This window comes from Erythrolamprus reginae, chromosome 5 (genome assembly GCF_031021105.1).
Source record: "Erythrolamprus reginae isolate rEryReg1 chromosome 5, rEryReg1.hap1, whole genome shotgun sequence".
In the NCBI taxonomy this organism is placed as follows: domain Eukaryota; kingdom Metazoa; phylum Chordata; class Lepidosauria; order Squamata; family Dipsadidae; genus Erythrolamprus; species Erythrolamprus reginae.
In genome coordinates, this window is record NC_091954.1 from 3346190 (window position 1) to 3361262 (window position 15073).

At 46.2% G+C, this 15073-nt stretch overlaps 1 protein-coding gene across 1 annotated transcript in view; it reads right to left on the minus strand.

Annotated features, from left to right (window-relative positions):
• CSGALNACT2 (chondroitin sulfate N-acetylgalactosaminyltransferase 2) overlaps positions 1-14559 on the minus strand; it is a 46810-nt gene extending 32251 nt beyond the window's left edge. The window contains exon 1 of the mRNA XM_070753900.1: positions 14448-14559. The gene's annotated coding sequence lies outside the window, so the exon portion shown is untranslated. The remainder of the gene's footprint in view (positions 1-14447) is intronic.
• Between the last annotated feature and the right edge of the window lie 514 nt (positions 14560-15073).

The following is a 15073-nucleotide window of genomic DNA, read 5'->3' on the forward strand; positions in this document are numbered from 1 at the left end:
GAGTAGAGTAGAGAAGGAGAGGAGAGTAAAGAAGAGAAGAGTAGAGAAGAGAAGAGAAGGAGAGGAGAGTAAAGAAGAGAAGAGAAGAGTAGAGAAGAGAAGAGTAGAGAAGGAGAGGAGAGTAAAGAAGAGAAGAGTAGAGTAGAGAAGAGAAGAGAAGAGAAGAGAAGAGAAGGAGAAGGAGAAGAGTAGAGAAGAGTAGAGTAGAGAAGGAGAGGAGAGTAAAGAAGAGAAGAGTAGAGAAGAGAAGAGAAGGAGAGGAGAGTAAAGAAGAGAAGAGAAGAGTAGAGAAGAGAAGAGTAGAGAAGGAGAGGAGAGTAAAGAAGAGAAGAGTAGAGTAGAGAAGAGAAGAGGAGAGAAGGAGAGGAGAGGAGAGTAAAGAAGAGAAGAGTAGAGAAGAGAAGAGTAAAGAAGAGGAGAAAAGAAGAGGAGAGAAGAAGAGAAGAGTAGAGTAGAGAAGAGAAGAGTAGAGTAGAGAAGGAGAGGGGAGGGGAGGGGAGGAGAGGAGAGGGGAGGAGAGGGGAGAAGAGTAAAGAAGAGAAAAGAGTAGAGAAGAGAAGAGAAGAGAAAAGAAGAGTAGAGTAGAGAAGGAGAGGAGAGGGGAGGGGAGGAGAGGAGAGGAGAGTAAAGAAGAGAAGAGAAGAGTAGAGAAGAGAAGGAGAAGAGTAGAGTAGAGAAGAAAAGAATAGAGAAGAGTAGAGTAGAGAAGGAGAGGGGAGGGGAGGAGAGTAAAGAAGAGAAGAGTAGAGTAGAGTAGAGAAGAGTAGAGTAAAGAAGGAGAGGAGAGGAGAAGGAGAGGAGAGGAGAAGGAGAAGAGAAGAGGTTTTTGCCCTCTGTATTGAGGGACTGATAACACTGAGCTTTTAAATATGGTTTTTAAGCACACAACAAACTGAGATATAGAAAACAACCACTTCAGGTTTCATCGGAGGCATTTGTAGATGGCGTCTCACATATTCAAGATTGTGGCCATGACGTTGCAATTGGAGTGATGCCTTTTTATACCCGAGCTTCCCCCAAAATGTGCATTTCCTATTCTGCACACAACACAGAAATGTTAACCAAGAAGCTCAAGAGCAACGTTTGGTAACTGCAGCCCAAATTACAAAATTTTGTTTGGAAGATTTTTTAACACTCGGACTAACCTACCCGGACTTCATGCAGAGCATGATAACCATGGTCTTTGGAGACTGAAGGAGGCCAATGCAGAACCCGAGGCCCAAATTCAACCGCACAAGGGAGCCGATCCCTCCCGTCAAAGCAACTCAGCTTCCAGCCTTGACCAAACGCAAAATACTAAAACATTATTTTGCAAGGCAAAGTGACCCAGTCTTGATTCCTTCTTCAAACCTTATAAAACAAAGACGGAATTTGTGTGTGTGAAGAAAGGAGAACCAAGACGTCAAATTAAGGAAACTCTATGGAGAAGTAAAATATGTGTGTGTGTGCGTGTGTGTTTATATATATATATATATATATACATGTATATATGTCACTTTTTGTTTCTTTTTTTTTTTTGCTGAATTTGAAAATTAAGGGAGACTAGGATAGATCTCTTTCGGCCTTATTTTGGCCTCATCAGCTAGCCATACCCACTGGGACTTGAACCTGCAACCTTTGTAAGGCAGAGAATTATCCTCTAGGCTACAGTATCCAATCCCTTCAGCTCTGCACATATATATACATACACAAACATATACATATACAGCGGTACCTCTACTTACGAACTTAATTCGTTCCGTGACCAGGTTCTTAAGTAGAAAAGTTTGTAAGCAGAAGTAATTTTTCCCATAGGAATCAATGTAAAAGCAAATAATGCGCGCAATTGGGGAAACGACAGGGAGGGTGGAGGCCCTGCTTCCTCCCAGGAGGTTCCTAGAGAGGCCCCACAGAGGCTTCTACCTGCCTTTTCCAGCCTGTTTCCTCCCAGGAGATTCCTAGAGAGGCCCTACAGAGGCTTTTCCCTGCCTTTTCGGTCCTTTTTTCCTCCAAGGAGATTCCTAGAGAGGCCCCACAGAGGCTTCTCCCTGCCTTTTCCGGCCTGTTTCCTCCCAGGAGATTCCTAGAGAGGCCCCACAGAGGCTTCTCCCCGCCTTTTCTGACCTTGTTTCCTCCAAGGAGATTCCTAGAGAGGCCCCACGGAGGCTTCTCCCTGCCTTTTCTGGCCCTGTTTCCTCCAAGGAGATTCCTAGAGAGGCCCCACGGAGGCTTCTCCCTGCCTTTTCTGGCCCTGTTTCCTTCAAGGAGATTCCTAGAGAGGCCCCACGGAGGCTTCTCCCTGCCTTTTCTGGCCCTGTTTCCTCCAAGGAGATTCCTAGAGAGGCCCCACGGAGGCTTCTCCCTGCCTTTTCTGGCCCTCTTTCCTCCAAGGAGATTCCTAGAGAGGCCCCACGGAGGCTTCTCCCTGCCTTTTCTGGCCCTGTTTCCTCCAAGGAGATTCCTAGAGAGGCCGCACGGAGGCTTCTCCCTGCCTTTTCTGGCCCTCTTTCCTCCAAGGAGATTCCTAGAGAGGCCCCACGGAGGCTTCTCCCTGCCTTTTTCCGGTTACAGTTTCGGAGGCTCAGATTTGTAAGTGGAAATTGGTTCTTGAGAAGAGGCCAAAAAATCTTGAACACCCGGTTCTTATCTAGAAAAGTTCGTAAGTAGAGGCGTTCTTAGGTAGAGGTACCACTGTGTGAATGGGGGGGGGGGGGGGTTTATATAAAACTATATAAGTACAACAGAAGATCCAGTGGAAAAACAAACTTGAAAGCACCTTCAATTTTTATGGTGCGTGAGATCGCAAACTCCAAAAGGGGAGCTAGCGGAGGACAAGAAATAAATTTGATTCAAATTACATTACGTTAATGTTAAATTGATTTCATAGCCTTAATATAATTCTTCCCAGGCATGGTTTTAATTGATTCCACCTTCCCTTAAAAATTACAACTTGTTGACAACTGTGAGAAGGCTTCTGGAGGCTGCACTCAAGATTTAGGTGACATATTTTGCTCTGGGCCTTAAGTTGGGTGATCTCTGGCTACGTTTTAGAGAAGCAGCAGCTGTCTTCTACTGACTCTCCCAAGCTTCTGGTCTGGACAAGTCTAGAAGATGGGAAGAGGCTCTCTGGCAAGGCAGAACGCAGTAGAAAAGTATTAAAATTTCGTTGATTGATTTGATTTTATTGGATTTGTATGCCACCCATCTCCGTAGACTCGGGGCGGCTAAAAACAGTAGTAAACAGCATATGACAATCCAATATAAACAGTTAAAAACCCCTATCGTAAAACCAGACATACATACAAACATACCATGCATAAAATTGTAAAGGCCTAGGGGGAAAGAGTATCTCAGTTCCCCCATGCCTGGCGGCAGAGGTGGGTTTTAAGGAGCTTACGAAAGGCAAGGAGGGTGGGGGCAATTCTAATCTCTGGGGGAGTTGGTTCCAGAGGGTCGGGGCCACCACAGAGAAGGCTCTTCCCCTGGGTCCCTCCAAGCAACATTGTTTAGTCGACAGGACCCGGAGAAGACCCACTCTGTGGGACCTAACCGGTTGCTGGGATTCGTGCAGCAGAAGGCGGTCCCTGAGGTAATCTGGTCCGGTGCCATGAAGGGCTTTATAGGTGATGACCAACACTTTGAATTGTGACCGGAAACTGATCGGCAACCAATGCAGACTGCGGAGTGTTGGTGTGACATGGGCATATTTGGGAAAGCCCATGATTGCTCTCACAGCTGCATTCTGCACAATCTGAAGGTTATAGAGGAGATGCTCATAGTAAAATATATCTAAGAAAGAAGAGAAGAAATAGGAATAAAACATATCAATGAATAGAAGAAGAGATATAGGAATAGAAGAAAGGTATAGGAGAGAGCAATAGGACAGGGGACGGAAGGCACTCTAGTGCACTTGTACTCGCCCCTTACTGACCTCTTAGGAATCTGGAGAGGTCAACCGTAGATAATATAACGTAAAGTGTTGGGGGTTTGGGGATGACACTATGGAGTAATGAGTTCCACGCTTCGACAACTCGGTTACTGAAGTCGTATTTTTTACAGTTGTTTGCAGCGGTTAATATTAAGTTTAAATCTGTTGTGTGCTCTTGTGTTGTTGTGGTTGAAGCTGAAGTAGTCGCCGATAATACTTTCTATTGCTATTAACTGCAGTGATTCACTTAACAACGGTGGCGAGGAAGGTTGTGAAAAGGGGAGAGCACTCACTGAACAACTATCTCGCTTAGCAAGAGAATTTCTGGGCTCAGTTGCGATCCCTGGTTGGCGAAAGCTGTAACTCTAGTCTACAAATAACAGAGCTAAGCACAGAGCCGACAATCAAATGAATCATCTATACAGCCTCCTATAATGTGCAAACTCTTCCCACATGCGCTAACTGGCTTGAAACCACATCCTGTAAAGGCTTTTGGTTTCATTTGTTTCAATGGCCCTTTTTTATCGCCAGGGCTGATCGTTGATCAAAATGATCACACAGTGTATGTCTATGGAGATTCACAACCCGCCAGGTTCTCTATCTATCTATCTATCTATCTATCTATCTATCTATCTATCTATCTATCTATCTATCTATCTATCTATCTATCTATCTATCTACATATCTATCTACATATCTATCTATCTATCTATCTATCTATCTATCTATCTATCTACATATCTATCTATCTATATATCTATCTATCTATCTATCTATCTATCTATCTATCTATCTATCTATCTACATATCTATCTATCTATCTATCTATCTTTCTATCAATCAATCAATCAATCAATCTATCTATCTATCTTTCTTTCTATCTATCTATCTATCTATCTATCTATCTTTCTATCTATCTATCTATCTATCTATCTATCTATCTATCTATCTTTCTATCTATCTATCTATCCATCCATCCATCCTTCTATCTATCCTTCTATCTATCTATCTATCTATCTATCTATCTATCTATCTATCTATCTATCTATCTATCTACCTACCTACCTACCTACCTACCTACCTATCACCTTTGCAGAGAGGGGCAGCATACAAATTTAATAAATAATAATAATAATAATAATAATAATAATAATAATAATAATATCTATCAATCTATCTATCTATCATCTATCTACCTACCTACCTACCTACCTACCTACCTATCTATCTGACTTCTATGCCGCCTTTCTTGAAGCGACTCAGCACGGCGTACAACATTGTAAATGCAAACAATATACAGTGGTACCTCTACCTAAGAACGCCTCTACTTACAAACTTTTCTAGATAAGAACCGGGTGTTCAATATTTTTTGGCCTCTTCTCAAAAACCATTTTCCCACTTACAAGCCTCTGTGAGGCCTCTCTAGGAATCTCCTGGGAGGAAACAGGGCCTCCACCCTCCCTATGGTTTCCCCAATCGAACGCATTATTTGCTTTTCCATTGATTCCTATGGGAAAAATTGCTTCGTCTTACAAACGTTTCTACTTAAGAATCTGGTCGCGGAACGAATTAAGTTCGTAAGTAGAGGTACCACTGAGAAATCGAATTATTTTAAAAAGGACATGTATAAAATTAATAAAAATCTAAATCTAAAGCTAAATTAATTTGAAATAAAATCATATTCCTTTCCTTTTCCTTCACTTCCTCCTTTCCTCCTCCTTCCTTCCTTCCCTCTTTCTTTTCCTTCTCCCGCCTTCCTTCCTTCCCTCCCTCCTTCCTTCCTTTTTCCCTCCCTCCCTCCTTTCCTACTCCCGCCTTCCTTCCTTCCTTTCCTTCTTTCTTCCAAGCTTCCTCCCTCCCTCCTTCCTTCTTCCCAACATCCTTCCTTTCCTTCTCCCGCCTTCCTTCCTTCCCTCCCTTCCTCACTCCTTCCTTCCTTCCTTTTTCCCTCCCTCCCTCCTTTCCTACTCCCGCCTTCCTTCCTTCCCTCCTTCCTTTCCTCCTTCCTCCCTTCCCTTCCTTCTTTCTTCCAAGCTTCCTCCCTCCCTCCTTCCTTCTTCCCTCCATCCTTCCTTTCCTCCTCCCACCTTCCTTCCTCCCTCCCTCCCTTCCCTACTTCCTTTCCTCCACCTTCCTTCCTTCCTTCTTCCAAGTTTCCTCCCTCCCTCCTTCCTTCCCTCTCTCTCCCACTCCCTCCTTCCCTCTTTCCTACTTCTTCCTAGCTTGCTACTGCTTGTATCTGGTTTGAAAGGCTCTCGAATGAGCCCTCTGCTTCAACCCTACCCCTCCGGATGCATAGTTTAGATATGAATCTGCTTCTTTTGACCGACACCCACTCTGATAGACTTCTCAGCCTTGTTAATAAAAAAGAGATTACAAAGCTATCGATTGCATCTCTTCCTTCAGGGCAAGGAAGACTCTGCAGTGGCTCGTAAGGGAACAACGGCAGAGAGACAACATCAAGGTCTCATGAAATGTTAGCATTGCTTTATAATGTTCTGGCAAAACCACACCTAAAATGTTGCATCCAGGTTTTGGCCACCCACGAAATAAAAAAGATGCGGAGACAATACCACAGGGTCTAGAGCAATGTTTCCCAACCTTGACAACTTGATGATATCTGGACTTCAACTCCCAGAATTCCCCAGCCAGCATTCGCTGGCTGGGGAATTCTGGGAGTTGAAGTCCAAATATCTTCAAGTGGCCAAGGTTGGGAAACACTGGTCTAGAGTCGTGATGGCGAATCTATGACACGGGTGCCACAGGTGGCACGCAGAGCCATAGCTGCTGGCACACGAGCTGTGGCCCTAGCTCTGTGTGTGCCGGCCAGCTGATTTTTGGCTTGCACAGAGGCTATGGGAGGGCGTTTTTGGCTTCCAGAGAGCCTCTGGGTGGACGAGGGAGGGCGTTTTTTACCCTCCCGTGACTCCAGGGAAGCCTTTGAAGCCCAGGGAGGGCGAAACATGAGCCTACTGGGCCCACCAGAAGTTGGGAAACAGGCCGTTTCTGGCCTCCAGAGGCAAGATAATTATTGTTATATACTGTTTTATTACTGTTGTTAGCCGCCCGAGTCTGCGGAGAGCGACGGCATACAAATCCAATAAATGAATGAATGAATGAATGAATGAATGAATGAATGAATAAATAAATAAATAAATACATAAATAAAATAAGATAAGCTGTTTTCACCCTCCCCTGGCACTGAATGATGGGTGTGGGCAGTCGTGATTTTAAATGTTATTACAGTTTTTAAAGTTTTTTAGTTAGATTAATTGGATTTTTTAGATATGTATATTGTATCTTGTTTTGATATGTTGCGGGCTGCCTCTGGTCCTCAGAGAGGGGCAGCATACATAAGAAACATAGAAGACTGACGGCAGAAAAAGACCTCCTGGTCCATCTGGTCTGCCCTTATACTATTTCCTGTATTTTATCTTAGGATGGATATATCTTTATCCCAGGCATGTTTAAATTCAGTCCCTGTGGATTGACCAACCACGTCTGCTGGAAGTTTGTTCCATGCATCTACTACTCTTTCAGTCAAATAATATTTTCTCATGTTGCTTCTGATCTTTCTCCCAACTAACTTCAGATTGTGTCCCCTTGTTCTTGTGTTCACTTTCCTATTAAAAACACTTCCCTCCTGGACCTTATTTAACCCTTTAACATATTTAAATGTTTCGATCATGTCCCCCCTTTTCCTTCTGTCCTCCAGACTCTACAGGTTGAGTTAATGAAGTCTTTCCTGATACGTTTTATGCTTAAGACCTTCCACCATTCTTGTAGCCCGTCTTTGGACCCTGTTCAATTTGATCCATATCTTTTTGTAGGTGAGGTCTCCAGAACTGGACACAGTATTCCAAATGGGGTCTCACCAGCGCTCTATACAGCGGGATCACAATCTCCCTCTTCCTGCTTGTGATACCTCCAGCTATGCAGCCAAGCATTCTACTTGCTTTTCCTACCGCCTGACCGCACATTTTGAGACTGTCAGAAACCACGACCCCTCAATCCTTCTCTTCTGAAGTTTTTGCTAACACAGAACTGCCAATACAATACTCAGATTGAGGATTCCTTTTCCCCAAGTGCAAACAAACAAATGAACGAACGTATGTGAACCAGTTGCCAGGCGTCTGAATGTAAATTGCGTGTCCACGGGGATGCTGCAACGGTTGTAAGTGTGAAACATGGTCATAAGTCATTGTTTTCAGTGACGCTGTTGTAATGTCGCAAAACAAACTTTTGTAAGTCATGGCCTGATCATCACAGGTTCCACCCCCTTATAAATAGGCCCCATTCATCTAAATCACTTTTGTTCCCACGTTTGTTAATTGAATCACTGTATTTAGTCACACGGTCGTTAAGCGAATCTGGTTTTCCCCATGGGCTTTGCTGGTCGTCACGTGACCCCGGGACACGGCAAACTTTTTTTCAGTGCCGTTGTAACTCTGAACCATCGCTAGGTGAACTGTTCTGGATTTCAGCGCAAAAGGATCTTTCCAAATGACCGGAGATGGCTCCCGTTACTCTCGGGGGAGAACAGCCCACTTCTGATGGAGGAGGGATTATAGTTATAACTCTTCAATCTCCTTCCTTCTTTTTAAATGTTTGTTTACCAGAGACAGCGCTGCGGCCCCTGCTTACTTCAAACAGCAACAGAGCTGGAGGGAAGGTTGTGGGAAGGAGGTTTAAGGCAGAAAACTATGTTAATTACTGTTATTGCGTTTTCAAAATAGAGACATATTGCCGAGGTGGGCCTGGCTGCAGCCTATTGTAATTGTGGCCATACGGTTCTCTGCACAGGAAGGGGAAAATGTTGCATCAAGTGCAGCCTCTTCTGATAGGAAAGAAAGAAAGAAAGGAAGGAAGGAAGGAAGGAAGGAAGGAAGGAAGGAAGGAAGGAGGGAGAGGGGGAGGGAGAGGGGGGAGGGAAGGTGGGTAGAGGGAGGGAGGGAAAGAGAAAGAGGGAGGGAGGGAGAAAGAAACAAAGGAGGGAGGGAGGGAAAGAGAAAGAGGGAGGGAGGGAAAGAGAAAGAGGGAGAGAGAGAGAGAAAGAAAGAGAGGGAGGGAGGGATAGGGAGAGAAAAAGAGGAAAAGAGAAAGCGAGAGGAAAGGAGAAAGGAAGGAAGGAAGCAAAGAAGGAAGGAAATAAGAAGAGGAGGATGGAGGGAGGGAGGGAAAGAAAGAAAGAGAAAATAGAAGGAGAGGAGGGACAGAGAAAGAGGGAGGGAGAGGGAGAGAAAAAGAAAGAAAGGGAGGGAGGGAGGAAAAGAGAAAGAGAGAGGGAGGGAGAAAGGAAGGAAGGAAGGAGGGAGGGAGGGAGAGGGGGAAGGAAGGAAGGGAGGGAGGTAGGGAGGGAGGTAGGGAGGGAGGGAGGAAGGAAGGGAGGGAGGAAGGAAGGAAGGAGAGTGGAATAGTGGAAGTGAGAGGGAAAGAAAGATTGAGAGAGAGTGGAAAGGAAGGAGGGAAGGAAGGAAGGAAAGAAAGAAAGAAAGAAAGAAAGAAAGAAAGAAAGAAAGAAAGGTCAAAGGGAAGAGGGAGGGGAATGGAAGGAAAAAGGAGCAAGGAAAGGAAAATGAAATAAATCAAGTTTTGACCCGTTCCCATTATCCTAGGGACCTTCCAGGTGACAGGAGACTTTTTACGCATAGCACAGGAGGAAGTGAGAATGCATCCTACATCCTTTGGCTTCCCAGATCCTCCCTCCGTGGAAGAACTGTTTGTTAACGGAGACAATTGGCTCCGATCTTGCAGAACTTTCATTTTTATGGCGCAGGGTAATTAGCAGCTGGCATTTATCTAAGGCTTCAGCGTCTTTGCGATATTGCACATTAAATATTTACACCCACCCGCTGATGGTTGAGGGAGCCGTGGAGGCCCCAGGCAACTGAAGAAGCTCCTGCCCACTGGGACAGGCCAGGATTCCCCAGCATCACGAATTCAGAGGATCCCGTCATCCCAGTTCAACTGAGCCACCTTGGAAAGCTTCATGGCCTTCACAGAATGCAACAAGACGAGGAAGAATGTTAGAGAGAGAGAGGGAGGGAAGGAGGGAGGGAGATATTAGATAGAAGATAGATAGGTATGCAGGTAAGTAGGTTGATGATAGGTAGGTAGGTAGGTAGGTAGGTAGGTAGGATGATTGATGGATGGATGGATGGATGGATGGATGGATGGATGGATGGATGGATGGATAGATAGATAGATAGATAGATAGATAGATAGATAGATAGATAGATAGATAGATAATGGATGATAGATTGGTAGGTTGGTAGGTAAGTAGACAGACAGACAGACAGACAGATAGATGATGGATGGATAGATGATAGATCATTGGTATAAAGCGTAAAGTAGCGTAGAGGAGAGGAGAGGAGAGTAGAAGAGTAGAGAATAGTAGAAGAGTAGAAGAGAAGAGTAGAAGAGTAGAGTAGAAGAGTAGAGAATAGTAGAAGAGTAGAGTAGAAGAGTAGAATAGAAGGGCAGTGTAGTGTAGTGTAGTGCAGGGTAGAGTAGAGTAGAAGAGTAGAAGAGTAGAGTAGAAGAGTAGAGAATAGTAGAAGAGTAGAGTAGAAGAGTAGAATAGAAGGGCAGTGTAGTGTAGTGTAGAGTAGAAGAGAATAGTAGAAGAGTAGAGAATAGTAGAAGAGTAGAGTAGAAGAGAAGAGAAGAGTAGAATAGAGTAGAAGATTAGAGCAGAATAGAAGGGTAGTGTAGTATAGGGTATAGTAGAAGAGTAGTAGAGTAGAGTAGAGTAGAGTAGAGTAGAGTAGAGTAGAGTAGAGTAGAGTAGAGAAGAGTAGAGTAGAATAGAATTCTTTATTGGCCAAGTGTGACTGGACACACAAGGAATTTGTCTTTGGTGCAGATGTTCTCAGATGTTTATGTTTATGATTATTTTTTTATTTTTTTGAAAGAAAAAAGTATCCAAAAAATATATGTTTTTTTTAAAAAACAAAAACAAAATAACAACGGATTGAAAAAAGTGACTTATGACCGTTTTTTCACAGTTAGGACCTCTGCAGCGCCCCCATGATCACTGATCACTTATCCAAATTCAGACGCTTGGCAACTTATTATTATTGTTATTTTTATTGTTGATGTTGTTGTTGTTGTTGTTGTTATTATTATTATTATTATTAATTAGATTTGTATGCCGCCCCTCTCCGCAGACTCGAGGCGGCTCACAGCAGTAATAAAACAATATACAGTAACAAATCTAATATTAAAAGTCTAATAGCAACTGTCGTAAGTACTGGTTCGTACTTACTGGTTCGTACTTGTGACAGTTGCTATGTGCCGGGGGTCACATGACAACCCCCCCCCCCCCTTTTGTGACCTTCTGAACCCGGATTCACTTAACAACCGTGTTGTTCACTTTATCAACTGCCGCAATTCGCTTAACGACTACAGCAAGAAAAAGTGGGGCAAAATCAAATGTCTCACTTCACAACAGAAATATTGGGCTTTGCCGTCGTCGTAAGTTCAGGACTACAGTGATACCACTAGTTACGAACTTAATTCGTTCCGTGACCAGGTTCTTAAGTAGAAAAGTTTGTAAGGAGAAGCAATTTTTCCCATAGGAATCAATATAAAAGCAAATAATGTGTGCGATTGGGGAAACCACAGGGATGGTGGAGGCCCTGTTTCCTCCCAGGAGGTTCCTAGAGAGGCCCCATGGAGGCTTCTCCACACCTTTTCCGGCACTGTTTCCTCCCAGGAGATTCCTAGAGAGTCCCCAGAGGCTTCTCCCCACCTTTCCCGGCCCTGTTTCCTCCTAGGAGATTCCTAGAGAGGCCACGCAGAGGCTTCTCCATGCCTTTTTCCTCCCAGGAGATTCCTAGAGAGGCCCCACAGAGGTTTCTCCTTATCTCTTCTGGCCCTGTTTCCTCCCAGGAGATTCCTAGAGAGGCCACGCAGAGGCTTCTCCACGCCTTTTCCGGCCCTGTTTCCTCCCAGGAGATTCCTAGAGAGGCCCCACAGAGGTTTCTCCTTGTCTCTTCTGGCCCTGTTTCCTCCCAGGAGATTCCTAGAGAGGCCCCACGGAGGCTTCTCCCTGCCTTTTTACAGTTACAGCTTCGGAGACTGGGGTTTGTAAGTGGAAAATGGTTCTTGAGAAGAGGCAAAAAAAAATCCTGAACACCCGGTTCTTATCTAGAAAAGTTCGTAAGTAGAGGCATTCTTAGGTAGAGGTACCATTGTACCTACACAACGATCACTCCCCCAGGAAGAGGACATGTGGATTAAAAGGATTACTATCAGAATGAGTGACAGGCGTTTTCCTAAAAGTTCACAGGGTCCGGCTCCTACAACAGCGATCCCACCCAGGAATAATGCTAATTATTTCACTTGGGGCTAAGGCTGGGCTGGAAATCACAAGACCTTATAATACACATTAACCTCTGGATCGCAGGGAGCCTCCGGTTTTGCAATACAAGGACCGTCCACTCGGGAATTTTGCAAAGGAGCTTTAAAATAAATAATGAAACTCAAGTTTTGACGGACGTCCCACTCTCCCAGCGTAAATCGTGTTTTCATTTTTAGAAAATTGCGACACCCCGTTCACTCCACCCAGCCCGGTTGCCTTAAGCTCCCCCTAGTAAGCAAAACAAGGCTACAAGGAGCTGCAACCTACAATTTAGCAAAGAAGTTTAAAAAAAGCAACTCACAAAAATAAAAATAAACCAAGCAGCTTCCAGTAGGTTATGGGGAAATCTCCACCCTGTGAGAACACAACTGGCTTCACACAACACAACACAACACCATGCTGCTTAACTAATCGGGTTAGAGCTTCATTGCAACAAGCTCAGTATTAATCTGGGCGATTTACAGGGCCGGTTCAGAGGAGGCACAAACCTTCACCATTTGCCTCTACACACACAACCCAAGCTTCATGCCAAACCCAGGCTTGTCTGTTGCCTGGCCCCATACACACAAACGTCCGGGAATCTCTCTTTCTCTGTCAATGCAATTGCATCCCTTGCAAATTCAGACATCTCAAGCTGGCTGGCTTTTAGGGAAAGCTTGTTTTCAAGGAGGACAGAAAGAGAGAGAGAGAGAGAAACGGAGAGAGAAAGGAAGGAAGAGAAAGAGAAAGAAAGGGTAGAAAGAAATAAAGAAAGGGAAGGAAGGGAGGGAAGGGGAGGGAGGGAAGGAAGGGAGGGAGGGAGAGAGGGAGAGAGAGAGAGAGAAAGAAAGAAAGCTCTCCCAGCAAGAAAAGCTTCAAGACAGAAAAATGAAATATCTTAAAAGCAAAGAGGAGAAGGGGGAAAAATGGATGAGCTTGGAAAGAGGGAAGGAAGGAAAGAAGGAGGGAGGGAGGAAAGAGAGGGGGGAGGAAGGATGGAAGGGAGAAAGAAAGAAAGAAAAAGAGAGAGAGAGAAAGGAAGGAAGGAAAGAAAGAATGATGGAAAGAAAGAAAGAAAGATGGAAGGAAAGAAAGAAAGAAAGAAAGAAAGAAAAGATTCAAAGAAGGAAAATGAAGACATCTCAAAAGCAAACAAGAGAAGGGGAACAAATCTCTGAGCTTGGAAAAAGGGAGGGAAGGAAGGAAAGAAGGAAAGGAGGGAGAAAAGGAAGGGCATAGGACGTTCCCCTCCACGCGCAAAGCTGGGTTCATGTGAACACCTTTTCCCACCCAGCAAACATAGCAGAAGGGGAGATGAGTCCCAGCCACTCTCTAATGCACCAAGCCCAAATGGGGAAAGGGTTGGGGTGGGGGACCCGTGAGGAAGGAAGGAAGGAAGGAAGGAAGGAAGGAAGGAAGGAAGGAAGGAAGGAAGGAAGGGAGAGATGGAAGAAGGGAGCAGAGCGAGAAAGAGAGGGGGGCAGGATGGCAGGGAGACGGAGGGATGGAAGAAAGAAAAGAGTGAGAAGGAAGGTAGGGAGGAAGCAGAGGGAGGGATGGAGAGAAGGAGGAAAGAAGAAGAGAGGGAGATGAAGAAGGAAGCAGAGAAAGAAAGAGGGAGGGGGGGCAAGACGGCAGGGAGGGAGGGAAGAAAGGAAAGAAAGAAAAGAGAGAGAAGGAAGGGAGGGAGGGAGGAAGAGAGATGGAAGAAGGGAGCAAAGTGAGAAAGAGAGAGGGAGAGCAGGACGGCAAGGGGAGGGAGGGAAGAAAGAAAAGAGAGAGAAGGGAGGGAGAGAGGGAAGGAGCAAGCAAGCAGAGGGAGGGAGGGAGGGAAGAAGAAGAGAGGGATGGAAGAAGGAAGCAGAGCAAGAGGGAGGGCAAGACAGCAGGGAGAGGGAGGGAGGGAAGAAAGGAAAGAAAGAAAAGAGAGAGAAGGGAGGGAGGAAAGGAAAGAGGTAGAGGGAGGGAGGAAAGAAGGGAGAGATGGAAGAAGGGAGGAAAGAGAGAAAGAGAGAGAGGGAGAGCAGGACGGCAGGGAAAGGGAGGGAGGGGAAAAAGAAAAGAGAGAAGGAAGGAAGGAAGAGAAGGAAGGAAGGAAGGAAGGAAGGAAGGAAGGGGAAGGAAGAGGGATTCCAAGGCACTCTCCCCCCCCCCTCCTCCTCCTCCCTCGCCCAGCCCCGAAGCAGCCTCCCTTACCTCCGCCTCGCCGCAACCCCGCCGCCCAGCCGGCAAGCACCGTTTCCTGCGCGCCCAGCCAGCCAGCCCGCCCGCCCGGCATCCAGCGGGGCCCGGCCTGGCCTGGCCTCCCAGCGGGGCCGCCCCTTCCCAGCGACAGCGCCCAGGAGGCGGGCGAGGCTTCGGCGGCGCCCCGCCCGCCTGACGGGGCTGCGGAGGCGGCCGGAGAGAAGCGTGGAAGGGAGGGCGGGCGGGGGGTCCGCAGGGGAGACGGGCCGCTCCACCCCGTCGGCGCCGGAGCTTCAGGCTGCGGGCGGCGCGAGTGACATCATCCCCGGCTGGGGCTGAGCGGCCCAAGCTCCTCCTGGCCGGCCGCACGGAGCGCTGGCAGGGCGGGGAGTAGCCCGCCGAGTCCCCGTTTCTCTGAGGCGACGGCCCGGAGGGGACTGAGGGCCTTATACGGCGGCCCTAATCGCCTCACAGCCGCAGGTGGAGGCCCGAGAAGGCCTCGGTTGCTAAGCGAGACCTTTGGGCCTCTGGCGTGAGGCCGCTTTTTTTTGGCCAGGCCGCAAAGCCCGCTCCATGTGGTTAGTCACACGGTCGTTAAGCGAATCGCGCCTCACACGCACACACATTGACTTATTTAT